The following is a 12,382-nucleotide window of genomic DNA, read 5'->3' as shown; positions in this document are numbered from 1 at the left end:
GAAGGAGTTTTTTTTTTCTTTGTACGCAAAAAAAAAAAAAATCTTAACAATACATCGTACATACTGATAGAAACAAATACGATTTAGGACCAAAGAAGTATCGGTATCTTAAATTGCCTAAATGCACACGAAGCTGCATATTATGAGGTTTATTAATGTGCGGGCATAGGACATATATAGGATGGCCTGTCGTAGGAGTACTCGACCGTACTTATGTCTACGTGCTGGTTTGTGTGTGTGTGTGTGTGTGTGTGTGTGTGTTTGTTTGTGTGTGTGTGTTTGTGCGTTTGTGGCAATCATGGTGTGTGTGTGTGTGTGTGTGTGTGTGTGTGTGTGTGTTTGTGGCAATCATGGGAGTCAGAAATCTTTAGGGGTTTGGAGAGGTGCCCTCTTGTCCCTTTACTGGGTTAATTCCTTGCCGAGTAGATTATAAATGATGAAATCGTAACTAATTTTGACAGACTGCGACGCTTCTTTTTGTAAAGGGGACAGGGCAGTCAATTACTGAGAGGAACTTTCTCATGCGAGCTGCAGTACCTTGAGGTGCAAGCCCGGAGACCCAATTTCTACAACTTAATGACTATTACATCGTAACATTTTTCTTCCGTATCCCTTTTTGTTTGCAATGGGTGTATTTTTGTGTGTTTTGTATACGAACGGATGTTATCAATGTTAACTTCAAAAGGCATTGAGAGTTCAAGAACCAATATTTTTCCACAACACAGATGTTTAGATGAAGGTTTTTCTGTGTACAATCACCAACATATATGTATAGTATGATAACCTGTAATACGATTAGTTACCTTTCATTCTCCGGCGATTATAGTCAGACGATTATTTATTATTTCGCGAGATATCTTGAAATATACAGTTGAAAGTCATTTTTTTAAAAAAAGCTGTTGTATGTATTGAAACAGTATTTTCGAATAAAAATCATGCAGTTTAAAGTCAGACGATTAATGTCTCTTTCAATTCTTATTTGATTCACAATAAAGACAAAACCAACCTGTTTTATCCCTTGACTGTACAATGTAGTTGATAAATAGTACTCATAGATTTCCAGAACGATCGTATCAAGGAAGATTACTAAATAATTAGGCGCGTGAATGTATTACATCGGTGTTCATGTAATTTGCTCGATTCGTCTGATATTCTTTAACGCATATTTCGTAAATGACAAATGCTTTCTTTTTTTTTTTAATTGCTAAACTTGGCAAAGAATTGGGTGGTTCCAAGCTCAGTCATTAAAGTTGTCATATTAACAGCTCATTTTTTTTTTCATTTTGGTAATTAGGTAGTCGATGTTTACAGTGTCTAATATACGATATCTACACATTAAAACGTCTTTAGGATCTAAACACTTTCATAAACATTTATCTTTAACACTTTACAAACACATAAACACGCTTGTTATTCGTAGACACTGTAATGGAACACTTTCACAAACGTTTAAAACTTCATCAATGCTTCACAAGAACACTTAATAAAAAAGAACCTCATCATGTTTACTCAAAGAAAGACTTAAACGCATGTTTACCTAATAAACAGCATGTTTAGTCTTTAAACAACGTACTTATTTTGTAAATGCGTTGACACGTTTATTGCTAAACGCCTTCTGTGACACTTTGTAAATATCTAACTTGAAAACAATAAGCATAAAATCTTTAGCATTACATCTTTTACGAAAGACACTGCAGACAACTTCCATATACATCTTGTAGAAAATTTGACGTTTGATAAAAATACTGACAGTGAAAAAGATCTTTAAATACATTGTGATTGCAAAGCGTCACTTTGAAATGACATATTCCATATTCCAAGAATGGTGTTTGAGATGTAAAAAAAAACAACTTTGACAATGAAACTATTAAAAAATGCAATTGGTTCACTTTAAAAATGTAATTGATGTTGGCATGCAATTTGAAGCCAGTAGCATTTCTTTAAGTTTTTTACATTTTATTTATTTATTTATTTATTTCATTTATTATTAATTCTTCTTTTTTTTTTTGCCGGGGGCGTGAAAAAAAATGCAAACCTCCCCCCCCCCCCCAAAAAAAAGGAGGTTGTGCATACAACCAACTTGCAACCAGCATGAATCAAACCGCACGAACTGCTGACGAAAGCGATATGCAGATATAGATTAGTTTAGATAGTTGCGCAGTTCCAATTGTCATTGGTATCTGATCTCTCGCCATCTAATGTTTTCAATTGGACAAAATGATATTAAATCAAGTTACATCCAAACTACAGTCAAAATGTTGAGATTTGTAGATATCTTTGGTTGGAACTTCTTTAAGATTGTTTTGTGTTAAATCAATTTCAAACTGTTTTTATGATGGTTGACAACCACTCGGCAATCAGTGGTCTTCGTGCGTATTTATCGAATGTAACTGTTCAAACATGTATCTCTCAGAGTGTAAGTTTGCCTCAATAATCACATAAATCATAATGTGGTGCAATGTATGGTATAAATATGTACAGAACACATAACGAGAACTGCCGATTGAATGGGATTTTCAAGCCTTCCATATTTTTTTTCATCACCCATAAATATGACAGGTACACTGTTATAAGTCATACAATAAGAATTATCTAAGACCGGAAAGATTGATTGTATTTAATGGAGTTACAGGCGCTACATGACACGACAGAAGGAATGAAAAAAAATATCAAAGAAGGGTAGATGAAATTATTTGTAAACTGCAGTCCGCGATTAAGTGAAATTATTGTATAGTACGAAGTCCAACATGACAGTAATGCATATGTAAAGGATTTAAGAGGCGGGAATAATGTTCTTCTGGAATGATTCGTCAGGAGTTTCAGGTGGCGCTTCCGGCTCCATTCTGACTTCAATACCCATGTGGACTGACAAGATCGAGCGATTTGCTCTCAATTCCTTGCCCATCTCGCTCTGAACCCTCACTAAGTCTCGGAGGAGACTTAGGAGCTCCACCTCGTTATCCTGACGTTTTCTTTTGGATGTTAGGTACTCTTCGTACCTACTTGCATCACCTGTAAGAACCAGGCCCCCTTCTGTCACAACAGCCTTCCGCTTGATCTGCCATGTAGGAAATTCGGAGATACTATCATTTTGTTGCTGTTATACCCATGTATTTATACACAGTTCTTTCTGAAAATGGACAAATATTCCATACATTCTGAATTCTAACGAAATGAAAACCTTAGTGAAGACTAATGGTGAATGATACACTATTCCTCGCGGATATTCTTCAATTTTGTTGATTCACTCAGTTCCTATATCTGCAATAACTACAGGCCTCGGCCTAAATCAAAATAGACTGGATTCTAATACGTTACATACTAGATAAAGTGATGGTAGACCCTCTCGCCTCACATCAGATATAACGTTAATGCTGAAATCTATTAAAATTCAACCAGATATCAAGGGTTCTATAGATCCTCCCCCTCCCCCCCCCAAAAAAAAAATCATACTCTTACACATTAACGTTATAGGGGGTAATGGATGGGAAAAAATAGAATAGACAAAACTCTTACGTTAGGTCATATGACTAAGTTGGTGTTGTGTCCATGTGAAAAGAAGTAAAAACTCTAAATCATAATTTTAAAAAAATGGAGTTAAAAAGTGTATACCACAGGTATGCACCTAGGTCTAACAACTAGACCTCAAAAGATAGTTCTGCCGCCACATAGAACCTAAACTATTAACGTTATTTCTAAGTTATTTTTGTGGTATGCTATTGTCGTACCGTATCGAAATATAGGAGTAGGAGTAGGATACATGCATAATAATGATATGAATAAATGAATAAATAAATAGATAAATAAATTTAAAAGAAAATGAAAATCCGCTGCCTTCGACGATTTGTGTGTGTGTGGTTTTTTTTGTGCGTGGTTTTTCATCTCGATTATTATGAAAAGATTATCTGAATCACACTAATATTCATATATTCCAGCTAATATTCATATATTCCATCCTAATTTACAGCGTATGCAGTAGATCGACTCACTTATAGACTCCAAGTATTCTTACCCGCGCCATCTCTTTCCAAATAACTTCTCTCAGTAAGCGCGCAGTTACTCATTCCAACTGGATAAAAGAATCAAATTCCTTAAATAGCCTCTCCGGTCCCCCCTCCGGCATTTTGATCCCTAACATAAAAACTGCTGCACGAGTGCCACACAAAAGAGCATTACTAGTATGCGCCCAACTCATTTTCCCCTGTGGTCACGCGTTGCTGTCTGTCCTCTCCGGCAGAATTTGGCCTCGAGTCTATTATGACATTATAGACACCCAACTAACGTTAGCAACTCTGAATGTTTATGTTACAACCTATTCCAAATAATAAGTAGGGCCTATACTCTTACCTATCGTGATAGCTGTTATTTGCATTGTATACTCTCGACGTTGTCGACTAATATAGCATCACAATAAAGACATTTCTGGAAGCGGCCTATTTAAAGCATGATTAGATCTAACTATAGAGTCTACAATGAAGATAACAATGAAGAGGGGGGTTCTCACATTTCTGTTCTAACATCCAGTTAAAACTCCACAGGAGATGTTAATAGAGGTCTACTCACCCAAGATCCATAAGACTTCTAATGAATAAAGGGGGATCTACTGCGATCTGGAGTAAATTAAATCTTTCCATAAATCTATTTTGAATTTCGAAAGCAGTACATTGTATCTGAAATAGGGGCCTGATTGAATGTCTAAATCAAGAGTTTATTACTTCTGTTGAACGACTTACCTCTGATGTATCCGGCGGCTTGTTGGTACAGTGCCTTTTCTTTCCGCATGAACAAGAAAAAGAACAGGCAACCCCAGCTCTCTGGGCAGTCATTCTTGCCGCTCCTGTACCAGCAAGAGCCGGCACAAGAGCAAGAGGGTGGGTTTGCTACCCAGTCACTAGTAATAGATCTATCCGCAATCGACATGAATGATAAGCTTGCAGACAGATCAACGACGTCGTCGGCTGTAGAATTGTCCATAATCGCATTGGAACTTTGCTTATCTTTGCTATCTAGCCTACTAAAATACTAATAGGCATTGACTACTGTGAATCTTTAAGATTACTAACTAATACAGGCAAAGTTGAAGTATAATCTTTCACCCAAGTGATTGTTTTCCTGTTTCTTCCTCCCTTTCTCATCTCTATCCATCTCCATTGTATCGACCAGGGCAGCCAGACCCAGTCTCCAATTTCGTATTTCACAAGTGCAGAATTGCGTTCATACTGCTTAGTCTGGTGATTCTGAGCTAGGTGTAACTTATGTCGCGCTGTTTCATGTACGTCTTGCAATCTATCCCTTAGTTGCCTGGCCTAATCTTCAATCTCTTCAGGTTGACTGATGGTATCTTCTGGAAGCGTTATCTCTCTACAAAGCATCATCATGATAGGAGACTCACCAGTTGATTCCTGAACGGAGGAACGATGTGAGAGCATGGCATATGGGATCCACTCATCCCAATCCGTCTAATTTTTGTTAGCATCTATACCATCGACAGTAGAGTGCGATAGAACTTTTCAATAAACCCGTAAATTTGAGGATGTAAAGGACATGTCCTTGTCTTCTTGATGTGTAGAAATTCACATATTTCTTGCATCAGTTTTGACTCGAAATTTCTGCCCTGGTCACTATGCAGATATTTTGGTAGCCCATATCTGAAATTGAATTCTTTCATTATTGAAAGTTCAAGCGACAGTCTTGCCTCCTGGTTTGGTAAAAGGGGTATGATTCAATCCACTTTGTGAAATAGTCCCCCACTACAAGGACATAACGATTTCCAGGGTCTGTTTCTTGTAAGGGACCCAAGATATCCAGGGCTACTCTTTCAATTGGTGCACCTAGAACTCGATATCTCTACAGAGGAAACTTTGCTCTCTTGGGTGGATTCTTTAAACGTGTGCAGACTGTACACTTGCGAGCTGTTGATGTAACGTCCGCAGCTAGTCCAACTCAGCAGTATCTCCAATCTGTTGAACTTTATGAAGTAACTTGTATACCCCCAGGTTGCACGCCGTGTTTGCAGCATTAAGCTCAACGCAGTTCTTCACAGAGAGCGTGGTAGCTAGCCGTTTTCCATTTAACAGATAACTTCTCTACCATCATCTGACTCCCACCTCCTCATGAGAACTCGACTCCTCCTTTACTACTAGAAGGCCCCAATTCATCCAGTATGACTTCATTGCAGATGACAATTACAGTAAGTTTGACACAGCATCCCATAATGGCCTTTCTTCACTCTCTTCCTTCCACTTCAATATGTGTTTGATATCATCCTGCAGTTGAGCATTTCTGATACATCAGGAGTATCTTAGTGTGAGGTGAAAATAGTAACTGCGTTCAGTCGTCTTATGAATCCAGCTACATCGCTGGCCGGACACTTCTCATTCTTCCATCACCTTACTACGTAAGATGATAATGATATGTACACATGATTAGAATCAATGTTCACTTCATGCTTACTAGAGTCCTACACTTAAGTCTAATTGTCTTTGGATATCCTCCAGTCTTCCGCATTATGAGCAGGGCGTGCGTAACAGTCCATCCGGCTTGAGTGGATTCGTCCAGTTCTGCTCAAGGGTGAATTAACAATGGCTTATCACTTAATCCATCTTGCTACTTGTCCTTTTGAGTTCTTGAAATTCGACAGCCACCTGATTGAACTGTGATCAGTTCTGACCCTGACTCGATGACCGTATATAAGTGTTTCAAAAAGTTCACTAGGCGAGTAGTTCGCGTCTTGTGACACAGTAGTTTTGTTCAGCCCTGTTTAATGGCCTACTAGCATAGGCTATAACTCGTTCATGCCCATCGAGTTCCTGGCTCAACACTGCTCCGATGGCATATTGACTAACATCTGTATCGAGTAAATACTCATCTCCTAGTCTGGGGTAATAAAAAATTGGTGCAGAGGTATACTTTTCCTTAAAGAGTTCTAAAGCTGGCTCACACTCTGTGGTCCACAGAAAGTTACATGCTTCACAGTCCAAGCAGTCGGTGGCTTGGCAAATGCCCGGAAAGTCCTTGATATATCGCCTGTATAATTATGACGCTAACCCCAAGAAATTTCGCACATCAGTACGTAGGATTGGTAGGTCGTGGCCATTCCTTTTTGCACAGCTTCAATCTTGGCAGGATCGGTACCAGGCCTTGTGCTGGTACTTTATGTCCCAGATTAAAAAAAAAAAAAAAATCGATCCTTCTGAAACAGAACACACTCCTTCGGCTTGAGTCACTGAGTTTTGCTGCTTTCAGTCCCCGCAACACAATCTCCAGTCTTCTCAGTACTTCTTCCACTGTGGGGCCAAAAACGATGATGTCATCCAAGTAGATTGATAAGATCTTCCATTGCAGACCAGCCATGATAGTCTCCATTAATCGCTCAAATGTAGATGGAGCGTTGCACAATCCAAATGACATGACTTCAAACTGAAAGAGCCCCCATTCACTACAAATGCTTATTTTAGTTTCGCATCCTCATCATGTGGAATCTGCCAATAGCTTGAGCCAAGGACGAGTGTACAAATTAAAAGCATACAACTCCGTCGAGTGCATCGGTGGATAATTCGTCGATACTGGGGAGTGGAAAAGAATCTTTGGAAGTGTGCTCATTCCGTATAATTATGATATTCTGACGCAAAATCGCATAGTCCCGTCCTTCATTTTAATTAGTACTACCGGTGCTGACTATGGGTTGCTAGACGATTTGATGATACCTCGTTGAAGCATGACAAGCTGATATCTTCTCCTCGTGACTTTATAATACATTCTCAAATATTTTCTGTTAAAAATGTCTTGTAGGTGATCAGAGACCATGTTTGGAGATCGTTGGATATTCATTGCTAGCTATGGTGAGTTCAATGGATCCTCTCACCTGTTAATTGATTCCTATAGTTCCCAGCTCCCAGTTGATTGATGCATTAGTACGCTGAAGAAAATCCATCCCATAAGGATACCGTCATGGTCAATGTTAGCTGCTATTACAGCGTTTGTATTTCACCCCAATCTGAACTTTCACGTCATTGGTGTTCCATCAGTTTGTAGTAATCTAATATCACACTTCACAACCGAATCATTCTACAAAAGGCTTGTTGTGATATTTATACATTTCATATAACAATATATATATATATATATATATATATATATATATATATATATATATATAAGTAACAAAGCTGCAACAAAGTTCATGCTGTATTCACCAACGGTTTATTTCTTCACACAAATTTTCGAGCGTCTCGCCGCCCTTTCTCAAGTGTTGATACTGAGAGAACAATAACAAAATTAAGCCATAACAATATATTGCAACCGTGTTACCAAGGATGCGCGCTTTAACGCATCAATGCTAGGCATCCTAACACCCAGCGCGCATCCTGGCAACAGTGCAATGTTACGTCATAATGAAATTACAATGAGTATAAAGCATACATGAAAAAACTTGGCACGACTGATACAGAAGTAATTCCTCTGAATACGCAGCTGCGGTGGTAATGTAAAAGCAGTGCATTATTTCTTTCAAAATTCAACATACACATAAATTAACTTTAATTCTAGTGTATAGATAATCTTTACATAATCTGAAATTATCATGATTAATATAAACATTCGATTTTTTTAAAATCAAACTGAATCGTCACACTGATGGTTATGCAAAATATGTGCAAGCAGTTTACCATTGATTTTTTTAAAATCAAACTGAATCGTCACACTGATGGTTATGCAAAATATGTGCAAGCAGTTTACCATTCCTTTCAAACTTCAGCATACACATACATTAACTTCCAAATTCTGGTGAGTAGATAGTCTTTGAACAATCTGAGACTATAGCATGAATATGAAATACGTGAAAATCATATTTTTCTTCTTTTGATTAAATACGTCTCGGAGTGGAAAAAAGACTGGTTCCAAGAAATGGTTAAAGGAGCGTCAGCATTATATCACTCAAGCAATATAATGATAAGATCTATTGCAGCGGGGTAAACGGGAGAACATACAACAGTAAGCGGCGCACCTACTTGTAAAAAGTATAGTTCGTGAGCCATGATAGATCTATGTTCATGCCCTGTCCCTGGAAGCTTCGTGTGCGGATGATTGTTTTTAGTTCTTTCACGTGTCTTTCTTCAAATGCTTCCATGTCCTTGTATAAAATGCAACATTGCAGATCTGTTAGTGTGTGATTTGTTTTGTTGAAGTGTTGTGTTATATAATATATATATATATATATATATATATATATATATATATTATATAAAATGATAGTAATCGAGGATCTAGTGTCAATTAGTAGGTCTAGTCTTTCATTGTCAATTACCCTTTTTACGAAGAGCCCGTGATTTCTTTGACTGTACAAATCTTTGCTCTCCTCTTATTGTGTTGATGGTCCAGCCATTGGCCCTACTTGTATATAATGTTGCCTTGCCTTTGCCCACTGGGAAGACCTGGTCTTGTTTCCCACCTTTTCTCTGGAGGGGCACTGCTGAGCAATTTGACAATTCCTGTTGTAGCTCCAGCTATAACAGACGACTGAATTTGACTGCGGACGCTATGTTCTCTCTCTTTGAAGCGAGTTGTTGCAATACCATTCTCAACTCAGCAATTTCTTTGTGTTCCCGTTTACACGTTCTGGGTTGGGTGACGGCATAGGGGAGAGCGGGGAGAAGTGGGACATTATTTCAAGTTCGCCAATTTTCTTCTTATATCTTTTTATAGAAGAGATGATTACATTTCCTTTTGGGCTTGCATGAAGGTTCATATGGTAGGTTACATAAAGAGCTATAAACTGGGGGTGGCACTGTTCTCAATTTTCTGCAGTTAATGAAAAGAAAAAACCTTATTTTGGGGGAGAAGTTGACCCACCCGTGGGTAAAGTGGGACAACGGCAAGGGAGAAATGGGACGGTGTTGGTAAAGTGTGACATCCTATAGAAATGTCGGAAATGTCAAAGTTGGAAGGCGTAATGAAACATTGGTAATGAAAACAGTCAAACATGCTTTCAAATTATCTCTGTTTTAACAAAACAAGTTTGAACGACATGTTTGAAAATCTCAACTTTTTTTTTACATGTAATGCTATTATGAGGGACAAATGGGACACGTTGTCCCAATTGTCCCTCACGTGGCATATACATAAATATGTACGACTGCTCAGTAACCATGCAGGCATTTGTCAAAAACAAGTTATATTAGTTGCATATCAATAAGGCTCACCACCAGCTTCAATTGTGCCCTTGAAATCATGAATACAAAGACAACAGGTTAATTAACCTGATTTCAAAAAAATATCATATTTTGGGGAAAATTTTCAATAGCATTTTATACATACTTAGAATTTGCCGAACTGCATGGCTTTCTTAGTGTGATGTATGGTTGTTGGGGGCTTATTGTAGATATAAGCCAATCGCTGATTGGTTGAATAGTTTTTAATTCAGAGAACGTGTCCCACTTGACCCGCGTCCCAACTCACCCCGCTCTCCCCTACTATCCACAGCACGAACAAATCGATAACTGCAATCTCTGGATCAGATGAGTCGACAACCCGCTGCGTCTTTATTTCTTCGTCGTCATGACCATCACCCGGGTCAATTTGCTCAGAAACTTAGGACTTACTGCATCAGATTTGGTCTCCCATGTCATGTGTACAATGATAAACAATGTCTTTCATCTTGTCTTGCTTTTGTACTAAGCGTACCCTTTACAATATTGTAAGAATTAAAACTTCTTCATGTATAAATAGATAGCTGAATATAAACTACAATGTATGTATCACTTACTGCATACGGATAACTTTTCCATAGAAACTAAATGCATGGCGGTAGTAATTTGCTAACACTTCTTGTTTACATACCTCTTACTAGATATACCTCATTTCTTTGAAACACTCATATTCAATGGAAAAATTCTTTTGAGTACCTCCTTGTTGCATAAAATGTTATGTCAATAACATTACCCTGCGACTGAAAATTCCACGGTTGGATGATACTGGACAAAACACCATCCCACCGCTGCCACCGAAAATGTAACGCGATAGGGGGAGCAAGAAAAGAAAAAAGGGTTTTAAAAAAAGAGAAAGGAAAGAAAAATAAGAGAAAGAAGACAGTAGAAAAAGGGAAGGAAAATATAGAGAGAACATCTAAAATAATCAACATAATGCAAATTATAATTTTTACCATTAAGGGCTAGGGCAGTTAACTTATACAAGTATTTAGTAAAACCTGTAAATCCTAGCATCTTGCTTACTTGTCTCAGTATACTGCTTGAAAGATCAGAACTGCAAACATATGATTACCTGTTCAAATTCAACTGGAAAAAGTGTGTTGTCAGTGCTTGGCGAACTCGTGTGGCGTTGTTGTTACGATATAGTGAACAGGATAACCTGCTGGATCTTGAGCTTGTGCAAGTTCTTCTTCTAGCAGCCAGTGGTTTGGGAATGGATTCCCTTGACGCTCTACAATATAGCGGAGGATGCATGTGGCCATTACCACAGTCGGCACATTCTCTATCAATGGGTTTATTCAGTATTCTCCATCTTGATTTTAACCTTCAAATTACATGTTCTACAGTGACACGGCGGGAACTTGAGCTTGTGCAGTTGTTCTTCTTCAAGCAGCCAGTAGTTTGGGAATGGATTCCTTGACGCTCTACAATATAGTGGAGGATGCATGTGGCCATTACCACAGTCGGCACATTCTCTAAGTACAGATCAATGGGTCTATTCAGTATTCTTCATCTTGATTTTAACCTTCCGATTACATGTTCTACACTGACACGGCGGGAACTCGATCTTTTATTGAACTCACTTTCCTCGCCGTTGTCACTGTAGGGCTTCATCAAATCTTCCATTAATGGGAAAGCTGGATCCCCAAGAGCATCATGGAAATTGACAAACCATTGATATATTTAGGGTTGTTTGGGAATAGGGTGAAATCTCTTTCTTGCAAATCTCTGAATTATATCTTAAAAAAAAAAAAACAGCGTCGTGAACGCTTCCAGGCCATCCCACAACCACATCAATAAACTGTCCAAAAACTATCCACTATCCCTTGTAATATGATTGAATAATACCCCTTGCGGTTGCAGAACTCTGTATAGTTTTTCGTTGGAGCAAGAATTGGTATTATTATATGGGACCTCTCTATGGCGCCGTCCGCCTTGGGAAATCCTTTCCCAACAAACAGCTGGTGACAATCCTAGAGAGAAGGATTATTCCTCATAAATCTTATGTAATTAAATGCAAGTGTTCTTTATTCTTTCAGTGAAGTTGTTAGATTACAAAGAGAGGAGGAAAGAATAATGATCCAAAGTTTTAAATCGCCAGAGGAGAGTATAATATGCCACAATTTATTCGCACTAAGGACCATAACATTAAAATATAAGATATAAATATATCAGGA

Source organism: Diadema antillarum, unplaced genomic scaffold, assembly GCF_040938485.1.
Source record: "Diadema antillarum isolate AM-2024a unplaced genomic scaffold, OU_Dant_1.0 scf00000032, whole genome shotgun sequence".
NCBI lineage: Eukaryota > Metazoa > Echinodermata > Echinoidea > Diadematoida > Diadematidae > Diadema > Diadema antillarum.
The sequence above is the reverse complement of the archived record's forward strand: the minus strand, read 5'-3'. Positions refer to the sequence as shown.